We start from the raw sequence: 24,140 nt of genomic DNA, 5'->3' as shown, positions 1-24,140 counted from the left end.
TTCCTTTTTCTTTATTCTGCTCTGCAGCAGTTATTTCCACCATTCTATCTTCCAGCTCACTTACCTGTTCTTCTGCCTCAGTTATTCTGTTATTTATTCCTTTTAGTGTATTTTTAATTTCAGTTATTGTATTGTCCATCATTGTTTGTTCTTTACATTTTCTATGTTCTTGTTAAATATTTCTTGTACCTTCTCAATCTGTGCCTCCATTCTATTTCCAAGATATTGGATCATCTTTACTATTGTTACTGTGAATTCTTTTTCACGTAGAATGCCTAGTTCCTCTTCATTTATTTGGTCTTGTGGGTTTTACCTTGCTCCTTCATCTGCAACATATTCTGTCCTCTCATTTTGTCTCACTTACTGTGTTTGAGGTCTCCTTCCTGCAGGCTGCAGGGTCATTGCTCCTCTTTCATCTGGTGTCTGTCCCCAGTGGGTAAGATTGGTCCACTGGCTTGTGTAGATGTCCTGGTGGGAGGTACTGGTGCCTGCACTCTGGTGGGTGGAGCTGGATCTTGTCCTTCTGATGGGTGGGGCCACATCAGGTGGTGTATTTTAAGGTGTCTCTGAGCTTAGTATGACTTTAGGCAGCCTGTCTCTGATGAGTGCATTTGTGTTCCTGTCTTGCTTGTTGTTTGGCGTAAGGCATCCAGCACTGGAGCTTGCAGGCAGTTGGGTGGCGCTGAGTCTTGGAGTCGAGATGGAGACTTCCTGGAGAGCTCTCGCTGATTAATATTCTTTGGGCCCAGGAATTCTCTGGTAGTACAACATCCTGCACTTGGCACTCCCACCCCAGAGGCTCAGGCCTAACCCCAAGCTGGGGAACCAAGACCCCGCAAGCCACACAGTGAGACAAAAAAAAATAATAAGGTGGGAGGAAGAGGACTAACAGAACCCAAGACAAATAGTGAAGACACAAACAAACTGTAACAGCAACAGTTTAAAAAATAAGAAGAAAATGAACAAATAAAACCAGACAAATGGTAAAAACAAAACCAAACAAAAACAAACTAACAGAAACACACACACATACAAAAAAAAAGAAACAAAAACAAGGAAAACAAAAAAGAAGAGAACAACCAAATAAAAGAACCCCAAAATGAAACTGAACAATAAAAAACAAAACAAAAACAAAAACAACAAAAGCAGAATGTGAACTAAAAATAAATAAATAAATAAAAGAAATGCACAAAAACAATCAAAAAAGATGAAAAAAACAAGGAAAAACAGAAATCACTGAAAAAGTAAAGTAAAAATAGAAAAATAAAAAGAATAAATAGGGCTTCCCTGGTGGCGCAGTGGTTGAGAGTCCGCCTGCTGTTGCAGGGGACACGGGTTTGTGCCCCGAGCCAGGTAGATCCCACATGCTGCGGAGCGGTTGGGCCTGTGAGCCATGGCCACTGAGGCTGTGTGTCCAGAGCCTGTGCTCCACAACAGGAGAGGCCACAACAGTGAGAGGCCCACGTACAACAACAACAAAAACAAAAAAAAGAATAAATATTTAAATTTTTTTTAAAATTAAAAATAGAAAAATAATAAATAACAGAACAAAACAAAACATAAAAAAATAATAGTAGTAACAATATTTTTCTGGGGTCTCAGTTTTGAGTGGCCTTGCCCCCATCGTGAGTCACAGCTAACTTCCACTTACCCAGGAAACCCTCCAATACCTCTAGGTATGTCTCTGGACCCACTGTGGGCACTGTGGGGGCAGCTCAGACTCTGACCTGGCCCAACTCTCACATGTACTTGCCCTCACAGACCAGTTTCAGTTGTGGGAACACTCGTTGTCCATTCAGATATTCCATATATGTAGAGTTTACCAAGCTGATCACGGGGATTTAATCTGCAGCTTGTGCAGCTGCATGGAAAGATTTTTGTTCCTCTTCCTTAGTTGCCCCACCCCTGGGGCTCAGCTGTGGTTTTAGCCCCACCTCTGCATGTGGGCCACCTACAGGGGTCTGCTCCCGAAGCTGCCCTGGAGTACTCAGGTCTGTCCCAGTAAGAACAGGGTGCGGAGGTGGTACATCTGTGGGGTCACGGGAGCCCCAGTGGTGACAGGTGTGCAGGGGTGTGGTCAGCAGCTGTGAGAGATCCAGTCCCACTGGTAAGGGGGTGCATGGGGAAGCCAGTGGCCACAGGCACGAGAGACTTGGCCCCAGTGGGAGCCTTTTGTAGTGCCTGGCAGCCATTGTGTGAGGATCAATCCTAGTAGTAGCCTTTCTTAGTGCTGGCAGCAGACGTGCGAGGGCCAGCCTTGGTGGGGACCTTACTTAGTGCCAGTGGCAGGCATGAGAAAGCCAGCCCCGGTAGGGACTTTTCTTAGTCCCTGGCAGCAGGCACATGTGTGCCAGCCTTGGTGGGGACCTTTCTTAGTCTATTTGTAGACTTTTGATGATAGCCATTTTTACAGGTGTGAGGTGATTTCTCATTGCAGCTTTGATTTGCCTTTATCTGATTGGTGATTTGAGCACCTTTTCATGTACCTGTTACCCATCTATATGTCTACTTTAGAAAAATGTCTATTCAAACCTCTGCCCATTTTTAAATTGGATTGTTTGGGGGTTTTTTGCTGTTGAATTGTATGAGCTCTTTATATAGTTTAGATGTTAATCCCTTATGAGATACATGATTTGCAACTATTTTCTACCATTTGATAGGTTGCCTTTTCATTTTGTTGATGGTTTCCTTTGCCATGCAGAAGCTTTTTAGTTTTGAGTAGTCCCATATGTTTGTTTTTGCTTTTGTTGCCTTTGGTTTTGGTGTTAGACCTGAAAAAATTCTTTGCCAAGACTGATGTCAAGGAGATTACCACCTAGGTTTCTTCTCCTAGGGATTTCATGGTTTCAGGTTTTACATTCAAGTCTTTAATCAATTTTGAGTGAATGTTTGTGGTGTAAGATAGTTGTCCAGTTTCATTCTTTTATATGTGGCTGTCCAGTTTTCCCAACAATATTGAAGAGACTGTCCTCTTCCTATTGTTTATTCTTGGTTCCTTTGTCATAAATTTTAATTGATATATGCATATGATATATGCATAAGTTTATTTATGGGATCTCTATACTGTTGATCTCTGTGTTTGTTTTTAGGGCATTCAATACTGTTCTGATTACTAAAGCTTTGTAATACAGTTTGCAATCAAGGAGTGCGATACCTCCAGCTTTGTTCTTTTTTCTCTTAATTGCTTTGGCTATTCAGGGTTACAATTTATTTTTTATATTGATCTTGTATGAAACAATCTTGTCAGATTCACTTATGATTAATGGCTTTTCTGAAATTCTTTTACACTTTCTATGTAAAAATTATGTTCTCTGTTAATAATGACTTTTTATACATTTAAATCCTTAGAAAACTCTCTCTCCATTATACCTTGTTTCAATAACTAGGACATTCAGAGCAGATTAACTAGAACTGATAATAATGGTCATTCTATTTTTTTATTAAGGGGAAGAATTTTAGTAATCCACGATTAGTTATCAGTAATGATAATGGTAGATGTAGGTATTTTTGAAGGTATTTTTTTGGCCAATATCTTTTTTCTTTTTACTTTGCTAAGTGTTTGTATTTTATTCCATAAACAAATGATGACATTTTACCAAATGCTTTTTCTGCATCTGCTGTGAAAACCATGTTTTTTCTTTTTTCTGTTCATTTTATGAATTATGTGTTTTCACATTAACCATTCTCATAGCTCTTTTTTTTTTGTAACTCAGATGTGTTTGATTTCTTTATCTCATGTATTGGCTTCCTTGGAATTGATTGTTATTTTATTGGTTTTCCTTTTATGAAATTTAGTTTATATGGTTGTATTTGTTTTTTATTGCTTCCATAACAAATTACCCTAAATTTAGTACCTAGACAAATAAATTTATTATCTTATAGTTCTGCAGGTCAAGTTCAACACAAGTCTCACTGGGCTAAAATCAAGGTTTTGGCTGTGTTCTGTTTACTTTAGGAGAGATTCTGTTTCTTTACCTTTTCCAGCTTCTAGAGGCCTCTGCATTTCTTGATTCATTATTCCCACCGCTCCCATTAAAGCCAGCATCAGCTGGTAGAGTCCTTTACACATCACATATGTCTGATCAACAGAGATGTGATTGCATCTTTTTGACTCTGACCTTACCTGGCTCACCTGGGGAAAGTCCTCCACTTTTAAGGACTCTCTGATTAGGTTGGACCTACCCAGATTATCAAGGATAATTTCCCCATCACAAAATCTTTTACCTTACAGACTTCTTCAAAGTTTCTTTCTTAAGGTAAAATATTCACAATTTCCAGGTATTAGGATGTGGACAACTTTGGGAGTGGAGGGAATTATTCTTCCTACTATGTGGTTAATCTACTGTTATCTCTGTACATTATTGCCATAAAGTAGTCTAAAACCAATTATTACTTATATATTTCCCCAGTAATGTTAGAAACTTAGAACACTTTAGATGCACTTACTCCTCCAGACTTTTAAGTTTTCAATACTGTGAATTTTAATTCTCCCCTGGATACTACCAGCTTATTTGTTTTCATTTGTTTATAATCAATATTAATTTATATTTATTTATATATTTCCATTTCATTCATACCTTCCTGTATTTCCTGCTTCCCTCTGAAATTGTTCATCTTCTTTTTAAAATTTCCTTTTATATTTTATATAATGCGGTTTTGCTGGCCCCAAGTTATTTCAGCTTTCATTTTTATGAAGACAGCTTTGTTTCTGTGTGTTTTGTTGTATTTGTGATGTATTTTTTTGGGGGGGTTACTTATTATGCATCAGCAGTAACTGGAACACACTCTGGTGTTTCATTTATTCCTTTAATAAAGAAGCTGTTTTCTAGATCCAGAGATAGCAAACTATTGCTGCTGGTTAAATCTAGCCTGCCATCTGTATGTTGTTTTTTAAATATATACTTTATTCTTTAGAGAAGTTTTAGGTTAACAGCAAAACTGAGCGGAAGCAGAAACATTTCCCATATACTCCCTCTCCACACATATGCCAAGCCTCCCACACTATCGAAATGTCTTACATTTATTAAAACAAATGAACATACATATATAACATCATTATCACCCAACATCCATAGTTTACATTAGGGTTCACTCTTGGTTTTGTACATTCTGTGGTTTTTGACACATGTATGACATGCATCTATCACTAAAGCATCATACAGAGTAGTTTCAGTGCCCTAAAAATCCTCTGTATGCCACCTATTTATCTTCTTCCCCCTCCCCCTGGCAAACACTGATCCTTTTACTATCTCCATAGTTTTGCTTTTTCCAGAATGTCATATAATTGGAATCATACAGCTTGTAGCCTCTCAGATTAGTTTATTTCACTTAGTAATATGCATTTAAGATTTCTCCATGTCTTTTCATGGTTTGATAGCTCCTTGCTTATTAGTGCTGAATGCTATCCCATTGTCTGGATGTACTACAGTTTATTTGTCCCCTCACTTACTGAAGGGCATCTTGCTCCCAAGATTTATCAATTATGAATAAAGCTGCTATAAACATTCATGTGCAAGTTTTATGTGAATATAACTTTCCAACTCATTTGAATAAATACCAAGTGAAATTGTCACATCTTATAGTTAGTTTTGTAAGAAATTGTCAAATTGTCTTCCAAAGTAGCTGTACTATTTTGCATTCCCACCAACAGTGAATGAGTGTTTCTGTTGTTTCACATCCTCACCAGCATTTGGTATTGTCATTGTTCTGGATTTTGACCATTCTAATAAGTGAGTATATCAACATTGTGTTAACTTGTATTTCCCCTATGATATATGATGTTGAGCATGTGCTTATTTTCATATGCTTATTTTCTATTTATACATCATATTTGGTGAGATGTCTGTTCAGGTCTTTTGCTTATTTATTTTTTTTGTGGTACATGGGCCTCTCACTTTTGTGGCCTCTCCTGTTGCAGAGCAGGGGCTCCGGACGTGCAGGTTCAGCGTCCATGGCTCACGGGCCCAGCCGCTCTGTGGCATGTGGGATCTTCCCGGACCGGGGCACGAACCCGTGTGCCCTGCATCAGCAGGCGGACTCTCAACCACTGCGCCACCAGGGAAGCCCTTTTTGCTTATTTTTAATCAACTTTTTCCTTATTGTTGAGTTTTAAGTGTTCTTTGTATATTTTGGATAATAGTCCTGTATCAAGTATGTATTTTCCAAATATTTCTACTCTAGTCTATGGTTTGTATTTTATAGAGAAGTTATTAATTTTAATGAATTCCAGCTCATCAATTCTCTAATGAATTATGTCTTCCATGTTATATCTAAAGAGTCATCATATGCAAAATCATCTAGGGTTTCTCCTATGTTATCTTCTGGGAGGTTTATAATTTTGTGTTTTACATTTAGGTCTGTGATCCATACTGAGTTAAAATTTTGAAGGATTATAAGTTCTATGTCTAGATTTTTTTTTGGCATGTGAATGTCTAGTTATTTCAGCACCATTTGTTGAATATTACTAGGGATGTAATGTACAACATGGTAAATATAGACACCTTATCTCTGTTCTTCAGGCAGTAGAGGGTGCAGAGTAATCAGCAAGTACAGAGGCACACAGTTTCTCCTAATTTTACCCCTAATCCTTTTGTGATAATAGCCTGAATAATTTCCTTCATTTATGCTGCTCTGAGTACTTAGGAGCCTAATGCTTCTCAGCTGAATACTATACAGAGAAAACAATGCCTGAAACTTCAGAAAAAATAAAACTGCCACCTCAAATTTGTTTTTATGTCCCTTAAACTCATTTTCCCTTTAGTATTTGAACTTTGTAATATAGGTGATAAAGTAGTCAAAGAGTTTGTTTATACAGTAAATGGAAAATTCTTAAAAAGGTCAATATTTAAAATAATTATGTATAAGGTAGAATGAGAACATGAATAGCTTTGTGGCTGAGGGGGAGATGAGGTTGACCATAGACATATACAGGCTAGACTAGGAGTTTGAGTTAAGGCATGGAATTTCTGCAGACCATTTTATTTTTTTATACAACATTATCAAAACTCCCCCCAAAACATAACAACAACAAAAATCCTGAAATATCAGTGTTCACATACTTCAAAATCAGAGGATTTCCTTTTGTACAAAGCATAAAATACCTATGGAGTAACAGTTTCAAAAAGAAACTCAGATTTTAATCATAAAACCTAAACTGAAAACAAAACGTTACTTTGCTGGTTAGTCATAATGAAATTAATATGTCTAGCATGAAAATTCTGTAGCAGGGCATTATTTTCACTAAAACTTCACAGCTTAGTAGAGGTTCAGTTATATAACATTAGGTTGCTTATCCAAAAAAATAATTTTTACATAGTAAAAATGAGAAATAGTAGTTTGAGTTTTTTTGGGTTGCTTTGTTTTTGTCCCCTGAAAGCTTTGTTTTACTTTTTTATTCCCATTTTATATCCCCAGTGTGAATGGGTTTTTGACTTACTGTAATGAATTATCTTCTGTTTAGTGAATCAAGCTGAACTTTGGTTGTCCAATGTAGCAGACAAAATATCAAGAATGCAAAAGATAGGGCTTCTCTGGTGGCGCAGTGGTTGAGAGTCCGCCTGCCGATGCAGGGGACGCGGGTTCGTGCCCCGGTCCGGGAAGATCCCACATGCCGCGGAGCGACTGGGCCCGTGAGCCATGGCTGCTGAGCCTGTGCGTCCGGAGCCTGTGCTCCGCAACAGGAGAGGCCACAACAGTGAGAGGCCCGCGTACCGCCAAAAAAAAAAAAAAAAAAAAAAAAAAAGAATGCAAAAGATTACCTAATTTATTTATTTGTTTATTCAGATGTTTAAAACATTATGTGTTGGCACTGTATTAAATAGTATGGCTATTACATAATAAATAATATGGTCTGCATACCTGCTCTCACAAAACATAATGTATCTTATATCTAGGTATTTTAGCCATCCATCTACCTAGGAAATACTTTTTCTTTAATTTATATACACATATTTTTGATGCTATTGTTGTGACCTCAAAGATAACATGCTTATTCTACACAGTAATGATTTCTGAGTACACTGTATTTTCTTCAAACTCTGCTTTTTTTTCTGTAAGTATTAAGATTATATTTCAAAAGCATGCTTTTAAAAGACAATACAATCATACATGTATACAAAATAAATCACTGATTTTTATAAAATTTTATTTATCCAGCATGTTAGGGTATCTCTGCCGGCTTTTATAGCCAACAGTCCCGCATCTCACAGTGCACACAACGCAGGGATATTTCTTGCTCACATAACAGTCTGACGTACATCAGATTTCTCTTGAGGACTTTCTTCTACATAATTTGGTCATCCAAATCATTCCAGTTTGTGACTCTCCATCCTTCAGACCTTCCTCAGGGTCCTTCTCAGGGTCCTGCCCCAGGGCCTTCCTCAGGGTCCTGCACAGGGTGCTGCACATGGTCTTCTGTATTGAGAGGCCCTGAAACAACAGTCTGTGCAGGGATTTTAAGGCATGTGTAGACTCAGCCACATAGCCCCCGCTGAACTGTAAGGAAACTGGACACTGACGTTTATTGTGTGTCCAGGAATGATGCATCAGTCTCTGTCATATCTGAGACACTCTGTGGCAAGAATTATGTATGGTCACCTTTATAAATCAACCCCTTTGTGAAAAAAAGTTGTTAGGAATTTGAAATTCAAAGTATAAATCAAATATTTTGTGATAAGACTTTATTTTGAAATACTTGTAACTCATAGAATTTTAAAAAATATTTTCTTGTATTTTATTTTTTAAAACACTTATAATTTTGCAAGCTAGCAGTAAAATATTGTCAATATTTTACTGATTAGCACTGTATGCCTTTAACGCTAACTGGAACGTTGTTTCATTGTAAATGATTGTAAAGTAAAATGATCATTTCAAATGCCAAATTAGTCTCAAGTAACATATGAACCATTAATTATTATCTTTGGCTTTATGCACAAAGATGTATTTCAAAGATGACCTTAATATTAGTATGTTTTGTCAATCTAACACACCAAAGTACCACATTTTAAAGCAGTTTTTACTCTCTGAAATTATTATGTAATTTAAAGAGGCATATCATTTGAGAAATCAGCTATAAAAACAAAAGATACTGCATAACTTAGAGTCCCTTATTTTTTAGAAGAATGAGGAAAATAATGAAAAATGTCATGGTACAAGTATCAGTACACATATGGTTTAGTGTATGTCAGTATTCTCATGCTTTACTTATGAGTTTGACCTTACCAAAAAGCTATCAAAATGTCCAGGGTAATTCACAGGGACAGCTAGAAGCCTGAAATAAAATTTCTCAGTGCAAAAGATTCCAAGCCATTCATATAATTTTAAATGGAAACCTAGACATTTAGCTCCTATTTTTGTTTTCATCTGAAAAACCTTTTGAAAATATGGAAAAATATTTAAACCCAATTTTCCCCATACATTAAAAAAAGGGATTTTTCATTTCCTGTTTTCAAATAAGAGCATTCTTCAAAGCTATGGGGTTAAGTTCTAAGCTACAATCCACTGCTTATTAGCATGACTGTTTTGTATACCAGTAGAGTCAAGTCCAGTTTTGCCATTTGTGGCTAACTATGACAAGAAAAAAGAGCATGTGTTTGCCATAAATATCTCTGGCTAACAGCAAACTGCTTATATTGAACAGATCAAATTCTCTATAAGGACCACAGCCAAATCCCACTACTAATGTTTGACTACTATATCATTTTTTTCCAATTTGTGCAATATATTAAAAAATAGTAGCTGAAATGAAAGTTCCTAAACATGAGAAATATTATTAAACTTTTTAAGGACAACATTTTACAAATTATTTTCATTATGACCAAATACACAATAAGAGGTTCCTACTTCTTCTACTACTCAACTATTTAGAAATGTAACATGAATTAAAAAAAACAACTACCCTAATTTATCCAGAGAACAAATCAGATATTGAACAGGATTTATGTCAAAGTGCAAAAACATAATTCTTGATCATCATATTAACACATAAGGAAATAAACTAAAGCTTGTAAAAGTACCCTCTATAAACAATAATGTTTTATATTAGTTGGCTTCAGGATAGAATATTTTTTAAACCAAATTAACCCAACAAACTGGAAAATACCATGCATGAATGTTGTACAAAAAAAATTCTTAAATGACCAGTGCAGAGACTAATATTAGCTGTTCACTCTAGCAGTTGTTTCATATGGTATTTTGCAAAATATCCAAGGAAAACAAGGCAACGTTCTGTAATATGCCACAATTTTTATTATAACGTGACCATTTTTGTGAGGCTAGGGAGTTTGTTTCCAAGATCAGTGTTCCATTCAAGGCTCTTTTATACAGAAATTGCCATCATGACATATTCAAAATGTCTTCAGTGTTGCAAGACTTACATGGTAAACATAAAACTCCTACACTTATCAGCGGTGTACACTCAATGGAAAATGAAAAGGCCTCGACAACAGCTATTTTTAGAAGATACACAGGTAACAGGAATGAACACAGGGGCACTAGTATAAATTGATGACACAGTTAACACAACTGGAATTCCTTTTGGGTTGGGGGATTAAACTCATTACAGAAAAAGTGCTTTCCGTGGATAGTGTTATATCCGTGCTGCCATGTCACCAAAAGTAGGCTTGCCAAGGCAAGTGAGGTGTACAAATGCTCCAGCCTCACAAAACTGCAATCAAGTGCAACTATAAATAATATTGAATAAAGTTTACCATCTCACCAGTGAATAATACTTTCAAGGCATTCAATTAGCCTAACCCTTTGCGGTATTCTAAGCTATTCACATTGACAATCGCCTTCATTGTAGTGCTTGCTACAAGGGAGACATATAACTAGTTGTTTGGGCTAAAATATAACGGGAAGGCATTCCTTGGGTTCTACATAAAAGTAACAGTTTAATAGCAGTCGCTGATAGGCTGCTTATATGAATAATATTTCCTTCGTTCATTGTGTTGTTAGGACCCAGTGGGAAGAGAAAGGAAAAAACAAACAAACAAACAAAATTAATACTATTCCAGTTGACTGAGCTGGAGAAACGGAAGCTCCTCAAGATCCAGATGGCACTTGACTTTGATTTTACAGGGTTTTACTTCAAGTGAAACTACTACATTGCCTTTCAATTTCTCTCCAAGTGTCAAACAGTCCTTTATTATCATCTAAGCCATTTACTTGCCACTCATGTTGTTACCTCTAAATTTCTTTTTAGTGGCATCTACAGAGCTAGTGTAAATCATCTTTTTAAAGGTGCACTTTCAGAAGCCCAGAATATAAATACTAGGTCTTCTTCCTTAGACTCTTTTGTTTTCTATGTGGCATCTTATCAGCAATCATTCATAGGTAGCAACTTCACAAAAGGTGGGTAGGGGTCCTCTACAGTATCACCACTGTCACCCACCAAGATCTGTTTTGCCTTCTCTACAATTACTTGTCTTCTGTCATCGCTTAAACAGAAGAGAACAGCTTTCTTTTTTCACTGTCTTGTGTAGATTACCTTACTTTCCTATCATTAAAAACTTTGATGACTTCATCATTCACTGTATCTCCAGAAGCCAGTTTCAGAGCGCGCACGTGGAGTAAAAACAGGAAGCAGAGGGCAGAGGAAGCGTGCCGGGCCATGGGGGGAGCTCCGAGGTCCCTTTCGCGCCCCTGGCCACACCCGGACACCAGACCCCCGCCCGGTGCCCGAGCCCTTCCTGCCCCGCGGGAGGGCCAGAGGGCAGGTAGGGGGAGAGCAGAGGGGCCGCAGCGCCCACCTTGGAGGCCACATTCCAGTTAAAATGGCGGTCTCCGGCCCGGGGTCGCCCTGCCCACCTCGGGGGCCCGCAGGCTGCACGCCTGCCTTACCACAAGGCTGTTGGCTGAGGCTGCAGCAGCGGCGGCTGGGGCTCCCCCTCGGTGGCGCCTCGGGGAAAAGGAGGGGCGGGTGGGCTGCAGCGAGTGCGGGGCACGCCCTCGAAGAATGTTTACAGTGAAGAAAATTAGCGTCAGGGACCTCTGGACACTTAAGATAAAGCGCACGTTTTTAATAAACTCTGGTGTTTATTTATTGATTTGACTGAAAAAAACAACTCCAAGAAGGCAGTTATGCCTGTGGCACCCCAGGCTCTTAAATGTATATTGAAAGAACAAATTTTGTTTTTTAAAATATCTTAAAATATCTTAGAAGCAGTACCAAGCATAAAAAAAAAATTAGTGCTTAAAATATGCAAGGGTCCAACTCAAACACTTTATTCCTTAAAAATTAGAATGAATATAATCTCTTTTAATAACAACCAAAGAGCTGTTATTCAAACCAGAATAAATAGATATATTTTCCATGTTTTTATCTATATTCTAACAAAAAAGAAAACCTAAGCTATTTTTTATTCATATTCTTTGTAATATTTAGATTATTAAAATCATCAGTGAAGCAGGAAAATATTGTAGTTAGATAGGAGATACCACAACACAAAGTATGGGTTAACATTTCTTCATTTCTAATAGTCCTCAATATTTCAGAAGATGTAGAAAATTAATATTTTCATGCTGTGGTTGATGGTCATATGTATGCAGTACACTGTTTCAGAAGAACAGTTTTTAATTCTGTTTATGAAGAAATAGAAAGTTAAACTTGAAAATGTATGTAATAGGCTCGTTGGGTCTTATAAATATTTAGATGGTTAATGGCACTCTTCTTGCACAATATGGAAATGTATTTTATTGTCATACATTCAGATAAATGCCGGATTCTCTGAACATGAACTATAAAACTATTCAGAATATTCAACCGTAAGTGGTGAAAAATAAGTAAACTAAAGTGGATTTATTTTTTTAAATATAATCTTGTTAAACTCTTGTATACCTAGTTTTGATGTTTTATTGATTGTAAGCTTCAATAATTAGAATGTATCTTCTATCAAAATTTTTTTAATTTATATGAAACATGGAGAAAATGAGATAACTAACCACAGAGTAATTTATTGATTCCTAGACATTCTTGTTTCAACTATATCTCTCATTCCCCTGCCTCCAGAAGTCTTAGAAAGTGAATTTGCTTTTTGGATGACAAGATGTTCCAGGTGTTTCTTGTGCTTTCCTACTCCGTCCTGAATTTAACCACTTCTCCAAGAATCCCTAAGACATTTTAATGTTTAAATACATTCAGATACCATCATCTAGGTGCTGGTGAACATCTTCATTGCTACTAGGTCCTTGTTCCTAGGCCCTTTAGGTGGACAGATGAAAGTTTTAAGATTAAAAAAACATGAATTCTAACTGGTATTTCCAAAATAAATTTAGAAACATGGAATTTTTATTCCTTTTCATTAAAAAATTTCTACTACTTTGTTCTAATGTTGAAAATATTGGTTCTCAATAACATCAGCAAAATGTTTTTATACTTTACATGTAATTTTTGAATACCAATATCGTTAATAAGAATAGACTTACTGAATCAGTATTTTACAATTTAGATTATATATTAGAATATTCCTATATAGTACATACATGAGTATATTTATGTATATATGTTTAAATATTTTATTTTATCTTTATATACATCCAATTATGATTGTAGAGTCAAATTACTGTAACTTCAAATCACTTGAAATGTGCGTTGCTGATAACCCAATAGTATTTTTGCATTAAAAAAATTGCTAATTTTTATACTTAATTTTATTATCATGTTAAACTACTTATAAGTTCTATAGTAAAAACTTACAAGAGTTGCTTCATGGAAGTTTTATTACTATTATGTCCTCTCTATTCTGCTTCTTCCCTCATTGCATAGAGCAATATTCTATTGTTTTTACTATTTCATTTCATTTTTATAAACTGTAAATCATTGCGTTTCTACATTGTATTCCTTCTTCATTAGGTACACTGAAATATACATACATGCTGATTTACACATTAATCTTAGCTAAATACATCCTAGAACTAACTTTATAGAAATAAAGAGAAATATTTTCTATTGCTCTGTATAGCTATTATGTAATATAATAATGCAACCTCTAAAAAGGGTCTTTTTTTAAAATTGTAGTGTAATTAACTTATAATGTTATATTAGTTTCATGTGTACGACATGATAATTTGATACTTGTATACACTGTGAAGTGATCAACACAATAACTCTGGTTAATATATCTGTCACCATACATGGTTCAAAAAATATTGTTTCTTCTTGTCATGAGAACTTTTAAGATTGATTCTCTTAGCAACTTTCATATATTCAAGAGTGTTATTAATTATAGTCCCCATGATGCACATTACATCTCTATAACTTATTTATTTTATAACTGGAAGTCTGTACCTTTTGATCCCATTCAACCATTTTTCCCATCTCCCACCCCCCACCCTCCACCACTGGCAACCACCAACCTGTTCTCTGTATCTGAATGTAGTTATTTAGGGCTTTTTTTAAACTCTTTTTTTGTTTGTTTCTCATTTAAGGGAGATCATACATAAAGTATTTCTCTTTCTCTGTCTGATTTATTTCATTTAACATCATGCCCTCAAAGTCCATCTGTGATATCAATATAGTTATATTTCCTTCTTTTTTATGGCTGAATAATATTCCATTGTATATGTGTGTGTATGTAAACACACACACCACATCTTTGTTCATTCATCCACCTACGGACAATTAGATTGTTTCCATATCTTGACTATTGTAACTAATGCTGCAATGAACATGAGGTTCATATACTTTTTGAGTTAGTGTTTTTGTTTTCTTTGAATAAATACCCAGGGGATTGCTTTATTATATAGTAGTTCTATTTTTAATTTTTTAAGGAACCACCATGTTTTTTTTTTTTTTTTATAGTGGCTGCACCAGTTTACATTGCCATCAACCATGCACAAGGGTTCCCTTTTCTTCATATCCTCACCAACACTCCTTACTTCTAGTCTTTTAGATAATAGCCATTTTAACATGTGTGAGGTGATATATCATTCTGGTTTTGAGTTGCATTTCCCTGATTTTTAGCAAAGTTGAGCATGTTTTCTTTGAAAAAGTTCAGATCCTCTGCCCATTTTTAATTGGATTTTTTAAATTGTTTTTTTTGCTGTTGAGTTGTATGAGTTCTTTATATATTTTGGGAAATATACATTTTATCACATATGATTTCCAACTAGTTTTTCCCATTCAGTAGATTACCTTTTCATTTTGTTGATGATTCCTTTGCTGTGCAGAAGGTTTTTAGTTTGATGTAGTCCCACTCCTTTATTTTTGCTTTTGGTGTGAGATTCAAAAAATCATTGCCAAGACCAATGTCAAGAATAATACCACCTAATTTTCTTGTAGGAGTTTTATGATTTCAGGTCTTACATTCAAGTCTTTATTCCATTTTGAGTTAATTTTTGTGTTTAATGTAAGATGGTCCAGTTTCCTTTTTTTTTTTTTTTTGGATTTGGCTGTCCAGTTTCTGAAAACCATGTGTTGAAGAGTCTATTTCCATTATATTTATTTTCCCTCCTTGTGCCTTTGTCATAAATTAACTGATCATAAATGTGGGGATTTCTGGACTCTATTCTGTCCATTAATCTAAGTGTCTGTTTTTATGCCAATACCATACTGTTTTGATTACTGTAGCTTTGTAGTATACTCTGAAGTCAGGGAGTATGATACTTCCAGCTTTGTTCTTTCTCAAGATTGTTTTACCTATTCACAGTCTTTGTGAATTGATACAGATTTCAGAATTTTTTGTCCTATTTCTATAAAAAAAATTCCACTGAAATTTTATTATGGATTGCATTAAATCTGTAGATTGCTTGGGTGATATGAATAATTTAGCAATATTAATTATTCCAGTCCTTAAGCATAGGGTGTCTTTCCATTTATTTGTGTCTTCAGTTTCTTTCATGAATGTCTTACAATAATCTGTGTACAAGTCTTTTACATCCTTGGTTAAATTTATTCCTAGGTATTTTATTCTTCTTTGATGTAGTTATAAATGGGATTGTTTTCTTAGTTTCTCTTTCTGATATTTCATTTATTAGTGTATAGAAATGCAACAGATTTCTATACATTGATTTTGTATCCTGCAACTTGACTGACTTTATTATTTCTGACAGTTTGTGGTGGAGTCTCCAGGGTTTTCTATATATAATATCATGTAATCAGAAAATACTCTTCCTTTGCAACTGGGATGCCTTTTGTTTCTTTTTGTTGCCTATTTGCTCTGGCTAGGACTTCAATAATTTGAAAGAAGTGGTGAGAGTGGGTGTCCTTGTCTTTTTCCTAATTTTGAAGAAAAGTTTTTAGCTTTTCTCCATTTAGTGTGATGACAGCTGTGGGCTTGTCATATATGGTCTTTATTATGTAGCAGTATGAAAGCTGGATATCCACCTTGTTGAGTGCTATTTTATAATAGATACTGAATTTGTCTAATGTTTTTTCGGCATCTATTGGGATGATTTTTATTCTTCATTTTCTTAATGTGGGATATCACATTGATAGATTTGCAGATGTTGAACCAACCTTACATCCTTGGAATAAATCTCACTTGATGATGATGTATGATATTTTTACTATATTGTTGAATTCAGTTTGCAAATATTTTGTTGAGGATTGTTGCATGTATGTTCTTCAGGGATACTGGCTTTTAATTATCACCAACCTAATAAGCTTAGTTTCTTGTAGTGATTGGTTTACTGAGAAAGTGGAATAGAAGTTGGGGAGCTAAAAAAAAAAGTTGGGGAGCTAACAAGTAGACTGCTAGGAATAGAAATCAGTGATACTGAGGTAATAGTCTTTCCCTTTTTAAATTAATTACTGTGGAAGAGTTTAATGCCTTCTGGATATAATGATGTGGCTTTTATAGCTCTGCTTAACTATGAATAAAGTGTATTATCATTGATTAAAAACAACTCTCATTGCCATTAATTCCAAGTATGTTTGATTGGTTATAATTCGTTGAATGTCTATGCATGTCTATTTGAGTTTTAGTTTGGGATATAAATAGAGAATAACCCTTGATGTCTTTACTTTGGGCACATGGGTGAAAATAACTCATTTTTTTTCAATTAAGGTGAGAAGTCCAACACTATTATTACTTATTATTGTACTACAAGTAACAGCGTTCTTACTTACATAAGTATACTTATTTCTTAGTGAACGGTGTGGCAGTCACTGCATGTACACTCTGATCTTTATCACAATCACACTGAGACAAAATTAAAATCAACATCAGTGCTTCCCTCCTTCAAGAAATCTTAGTTGTCTCTGAAAGGACGATTAAGAAACATGAAAAGAATGTAGAAGACAGAATCAAGATGTAGATACAGATTCAGTAAACATATTACAATAAAAAGATAAGGATTTTGAAATTATAAACCAAGCAATAACAACTAAGAATAGAAAAAATGGGGCTTCCCTGGTGGCGCAGTGGTTGAGAGTCCGCCTGCCGATGCAGGGGACACGGGTTCGTGCCCCTATCCCGGAAGATCCCACATGCCGCGCAGCGGCTGGGCCCGCGAGCCATGGCCGTGGAGCCTGTGTGTCCGGAGCCTGTGCTCCGCAACGGGAGAGGCCACAGCAGTGAGAGGCCCGCGTACAGCAAAAAAAAAAAAAAAAAAAAAAAAAAAAAGAAAAAATGAAGAGTCAAGGAAAAAAAACTATATAATAACATTAAAATTAACTATTTTTCAATGATATTGAAGTATACTATGAGCAAACATAAAAGGAAATTTAATTCATGCTCAAGATTTGCTTTTTGAGACTTCCGGGTAAGATGGCGGAAGAGTAAGACGCGGAGATCACCTTCCTCCCCACGGATACACCAGAAATACAGCTACACGTGGAACAACTCCTACAGAACACCTACTGAACGCTGGCAGAAGACCCCAGACCTCCCAAAAGGCAAGAAACTCCCCACATACCTGTGTAGGGCAAAGCGGAGAGATCCCCACACAGAGGATCGGTGCCGAGCGGCACTCACCAGCCTGAGAGGCTTGTCTGCTCGCCCGCCGGGGCGGGCGGCGCTGGAAGCTGAGGCTCGGGCTTCTTCAGAGCACAGGGAGAGGACTGGGGCTGGCGGCGAGAACTCAGCCTGAAGGGAGCTAATGTGCCACAGCTAGCCGGGAGGCAGTCCGGGAAAACTCTGGAGCTGCCGAAGAGGCAAGAGACTTTTTCTTCCCTCTTGGTTTCCTGGTGCGCGAGGAGAGGGGATTAAGAGCGCTGCTTAAACGGGCTCCACAGACGGGCGCGAGTCGCGACTGAAAGCGCAGAGCCCAGTGACAGGCGTGGGACGCTGGGGCTGCTGCTGCTGCCGCCAAGAAGCCTGTGTGCGAGCGCAGGTCACTGTCCACACCGCCCTTCCGGGAGCCTGTGCAGCCCACCACTGCCGGGGTCCCGGGATCCAGGGGCGGCTTCCCTGGGAGAATGCACGGCATGCCTCGGGCTGGTGCAACGTCACGCCGACCTCTGCCGCTGCAGGCTCGCCCCGCACTCCGTGCCCCTCCCTCCCGCCCAGCCTGAGTGAGCCAGAGTCCCCAAAGAGGCTGCTCCTTTAACCCTGTCCTGTCTGAGCAAAGAACAGACGCCCTCCGGAGACCTACACGCAGAGGCGGAGCCAAATACAAAGCTGAGACCCAGGAGCTGTGAGAACAAAGAAGAGAAAGGGAAACCTCTCCCAGCAGCCTCAGAAGCAGCGGATTAAAGCTCCACAATCAACTTGATGTACCCTGCATCTGTGGAATACATGAATAGACAACAAATCATCCCAAATTGAGGAGCCAGGAGTCAGTGCTGTGCCTCTGAGGTGGGAGAGCCAACTTCAGGACACTGGTCCACAAGAGACCTCCCAGCTCCACATAATATCAAACGGCGAAAATCTTCCAGAGATCTCCATCTCAACACCAACACCCAGCTTCACTCAACGACCAGCAAGCTACAGTGCTGGACACCCTATGCCAAACAACTAGCAAGACAGGAACACAACGCCACCCATTAGCAGAGAGGAGGCCTAAAATCATAAAAAGACACCCCAAAACACACCACCAGACGTGGACCTGCCCACCAGAAAGACAAGATCCAGCCTCATCCACCAGAACACAGGCAGTAGTCCCCTCCACCAGGAAGCCTACACAACCCACTAAACCAACCTTAGCCACTGGGGACAGACACCAAAAACAACGGGAACTATGAACCTGCAGCCTGCAAAAAGGAGACCCCAAACACAGTAACATAAGCAAAATGAGAAGACAGAAAAACACACAGCAGGAGAAGGAGCAAGATAAAAACCCACCAGAACTAACAAATGAAGAGGTAATAGGCAGTCTACCTGAAAAAGAATTCAGAATAATGATGGTAAAGATGATCCAAGATTCTATTTCCAAGATCCAAAATCTTGGAAATAGAATAGACAAAATGCAAGAAACAGTTAACAAGGACCTAGAAGAACTAAAGATGAATCAAGCATCGATTAAAAACACAATAAATGAAATAAAAAATACTCTAGATGGGATCAATAGCAGAATAACTGAGGCAGAAGAACAGATAAGTGAGGTGGAAGATAAAATAGTGGAAATAACTGCTGCAGAGCAAAATAAAGAAAAAAGAATGAAAAGAACAGAGGACAGTCTCAGAGACCTCTGGGACAATATTAAATGCACCAACATTCGAATTATAGGGGTTCCAGAAGAAGAAGAGAAAAAGAAAGGGACTGAGAAAATATTTGAAGAGATTATAGTTGAAAACTTCCCTAATATGGGAAAGGAAATAGTTAATCAAGTCCAGGAGGCACAGAGAGTCCCATACAGAATAAATCCAAGGAGAAATACGCCAAGACACATATTAATCAAACTGTCAAAAATCAAACACAAAGAAATCATATTAAAAGCAACAAGGCAAAAACAACAAATAACACACAAGGGAATCCCCATCAGGATAACAGCTGATCTCTCAGGAGAAACTCTACAAGCCAGAAGGGAGTGGCAGGACATAATTAAAGTGATGAAGGAGAAAAACCTGCAACCAAGATTACTCTACCCAGCAAGGATCTCATTCAGATTTGATGGAGAAATTAAAACCTTTACAGACAAGCAAAAGCTGAGAGAGTTCAGCACCACCTAACCAGCTTTACGACAAATGCTAAAGGAAGTTCTCTAGGCAAGAAACACAACAGAAGGAAAAGACCTACAATAACGAACCCAAAACAATTAAGAAAATGGGAATAGGAACATACATAGTGATAATTACCCTAAATGTAAATGGACTAAATGCTCCCAGCAAAAGACACAGATTGGCTGAATGGATACAAAAACAAGACCCATATATATGCTGTCTACAAGAGACCCACTTCAGATCTAGAGACACATACAGACTGAAAGTAAGGGGATGGAAAAAGATATTCCATGCAAATGGAAACCAAAAGAAAGCTGGAGTAGCAATTCTCATATCAGACAAAATAGACTTTAAAATAAAGACTACTAGAAGAGACAAAGAAGGACACTACATAATGATCAAGGGATCGATCCAAGAAGAAGATATAACAATTGTAAATATTTATGCATCCAACATAGGAGCACCTCAATACATAAGGCAAATACTAACAGCCATAAAAGGAGAAATCGACAGTAGTACAATCATAGTAGGGGACTTTAACACCCCACTTTCACCAATGGACAGATCATGCAAAATGAAAATCAATAAGGAAACACAAGCTTTAAATGATACATTAAACAAGATGGACTTAATTGACATGTATAGGACATTCCATCCAAAAACAACAGAATACACATTTTTCTCAAGTGCTCATGGAACATTCTCCAGGATAGATCATATCTTGGATCACAAATCAAGCCTTGGTAAATTAAAGAAAATTGAAATTGTATCAAGTATCTTTTCCGACCACAATGCTATGAGACTAGATATCAATTACAGGAAAAGAGCTGTAAAAATTACAAACACATGGAGGCTAAACAATACACTACTTAACAACGAAGTGATCACTGAAGAAATCAAAGAGGAAATTAAAAAATACCTAGAAACAAATGACAATGGAGACACGATGACCCAAAACCTATGGGATGCAGCAAAAGCAGTTCTAAGAGGGAAGTTTATAGCAATACAATCCCACCTTAAGAAACAGGAAACATCTCGAATAAACAACCTAACCTTGCACCTAAAGCAATTAGAGAAAGAAGAACAAAAACATCCCAAAGTTAGCAGAAGGAAAGAAATCATAAAAATCAGATCAGAAATAAATGAAAAAGAAATGAAGGAAATGATAGCAAAGATCAATAAAACTAAAAGCCTGTTCTTTGAGTAGATAAACAAAATTGATAAACCATTAGCTAGACTCATCAAGAAAAAAAGGGAGAAGACTCAAATCAATAGAATTAGAAATGAAAAAGGAGAAGTAACAACTGACAGTGCAGAAATACAAAAGATCATGAGAGATTACTACAAGCAACTCTATGCCAATAAAATGGACAACCTGGAAGAAATGGACAAATTCTTAGAAATGCACAACCTGCCAAGACTGAAGCAGGAAGAAATAGAAAATATGAACAGACCAATCACAAGCACTGAAATTGAAACTGTGATAAAAAATCTTCCAACAAACAAAAGCCCAGGACCAGATGGCTTCACAGGCGAATTCTATCAAGCATTTAGAGAAGAGCTAACACCTATCCTTCTCAAACTCTTCCAAACTATAGCAGAGGGAGGAACACTCCCAAACTCATTCTACGAGGGCACCATCACCTTGATACCAAAACCAGACAAGGATGTCACAAAGAAAGAAAACTACAGGCCAATATCACTGATGAACATAGATGCAAAAATCCTCAGCAAAATACTAGCAAACAGAATCCAACAGCACATTAAAAGGATCATACACCACGATCAAGTGGGGTTTATTCCAGGAATGCAAGGATTCTTCAATATATGCATATCAATCAACGTGATACACCATATTAACAAATTGAAGGAGAAAAACCATATGATCATCTCAATAGATTCAGAGTAAGCTTTCGACAAAATTCAACACCCATTTATGATAAAAACCCTGCAGAAAGTAAGCATAGAGGGAACTTTCCTCAACATAATAAAGGCCATATATGACAAACCCACAGCCAGCATCGTCCTCAATGGTGAAAAACTGAAACCATTTCCACTAAGATCAGGAACAAGACAAGGTTGCCCACTCTCACCACTCTTATTCAACATAGTTTTGGAAGTTTTAGCCACAGCAATCAGAGAAGAAAAGGAAATAAAAGGAATCCAAATCAGAAAAGAAGAAGTAAAGCTGTCACCGTTTGCAGATGACATGATACTATACATAGAGAATCCTAAAGATGCTACTAGAAAACTACTAGAGCTAATCAATGAATTTGGTAAAGTTGCAGGATACAAAATTAATGCACAGAAATCTCTGGCATTCCTATACACTAATGATGAAAAATCTGAAAGTGAAATCAAGGAAACACTCCCATTTACCATTGCAACAAAAAGAATAAGATATCTAGGAATAAACCTACCTAAGAGACAAAAGACCTGTATGCAGAAAATTATAAGACACTGATGAAAGAAATTAAAGATGATACAAATAGATGGAGAGATATACCATGTTCTTGGATTGGAAGAATCAACATTGTGAAAATGACTCTACTACCCAAAGCAATCTATAGATACAATGCAATCCCTATCAAACTACCACTGGCATTTTTCACAGAACTAGAACAAAAAATTTTACAATTTGTATGGAAACACAAAAGACCCCGAATAGCCAAAGCAATCTTGAGAATGAAAAATGGAGCTGTAGGAATCAGGCTCCTTGACTTCAGACTATACTACAAAGCTACAGTAATCAAGACAGTATGGTACTGGCACAAAAACAGAAAGATAGATCAATGGAACAGGATAGAAAGCCCAGAGATAAACCCACGGACATATGGTCACCTTATCTTTGATAAAGGAGGCAGGAATGTGCAGTGGAGAAAGGACAGTCTCTTCAATAAGTGGTGCTGGGAAAACTGGATAGGGACATGTAAAAGTATGAGATTAGATCACTCCCTAACACCATACACAAAAATAAGCTCAAAATGGATTAAAGACCTAAATGTAAGGCTAGACACTATCAAACTTTTAGAGGAAAACATAGGCAGAACACTCTATGACATAAATCACAGCAAGATCCTTTTTGACCCACCTCCTAGAGTAATGGAAATAAAGACAAAAATAAACACATGGGACCTAATGAAACTTCAAAGCTTTTGCACAGCATAGGAAACCATAAAGAAGACCAAAAGACAACCCTCAGAATGGGAGAAAATATTTGCCAATGAAGCAACTGACAAAGGATTAATCTCCAAAATTTATAAGCAGCTCATGCAGCTCAATAACAAAAAAACAAACAACCCAATCCAAAAATGGGCAGAAGACCTAAATAGACATTTCTCCACAGAAGATATACAGACTGCCAACAAACACATGAAAGGATGCTCAACATCTTTACTCATTAGAGAAATGCAAATCAAAACTACAATGAGATATCATCTCACACCAATCAGAATGGCCATCATCAAAAAATCTAGAAACAATAAATGCTGGAGAGGGTGTGGAAAAAAGGGAACCCTCTTGCACTGCTGGTGGGAATGTGAATTGGTACAGCCACTATGGAGAACGGTATGGAGGTTCCTTAAAAAACTACAAATAGAACTACCATATGACCCAGCAATCCCACTACTGGGCATATACCCTGAGAAAACCATAATTCAAAAAGAGACATGTACCAAAATGTTCATAGCAGCCCTATTTACAATAGCCCGGAGATGGAAACAACCTAAGTGTCCATCATCGGATGAATGGGTAAAGAAGATGTGGCACATATATACAATGGAATATTACTCAGCTATAAAAAGAAATGAAATTGAGCTATTTGTATTGAAGTGGATGGATCTAGAGTCTGTCATACTGAGTGAAGTGAGTCAGAAAGAGAAAGACAAATACTGTATGCTGACACATATATATGGAATTTAAGAAAAAAAATGTCATGAAGAACATAGGGGTAAGACAGGAATAAAGACACAGACCTACTAGAGAATGGACTTGAGGATATGGGGATGGGGAAGGGTAAGCTGTGACAAAGTGAAAGAGCAGCATGGACATATATACACTACCAAACGTAAGGTAGATAGCTAGTGGGAAGCAGCCGCATAGC

At 37.2% G+C, this 24,140-nt stretch overlaps 1 pseudogene across 1 annotated transcript; it reads right to left on the bottom strand.

The window, feature by feature from the left end:
* Window positions 1-10,356: 10,356 nt before the first annotated feature.
* Window positions 10,357-11,610, bottom strand: LOC308625933 (cofilin-2-like; annotated as a pseudogene). The gene has a single exon. The product of its transcript is annotated as a cofilin-2-like (transcript).
* Window positions 11,611-24,140: the final 12,530 nt, after the last annotated feature.

This window comes from Mesoplodon bidens (assembly GCF_964165515.1).
Source record: "Mesoplodon bidens genome assembly, chromosome: 1".
In the NCBI taxonomy this organism is placed as follows: domain Eukaryota; kingdom Metazoa; phylum Chordata; class Mammalia; order Artiodactyla; family Ziphiidae; genus Mesoplodon; species Mesoplodon bidens.
The sequence above is the reverse complement of the archived record's forward strand: the minus strand, read 5'-3'. Positions and strand labels throughout refer to the sequence as shown.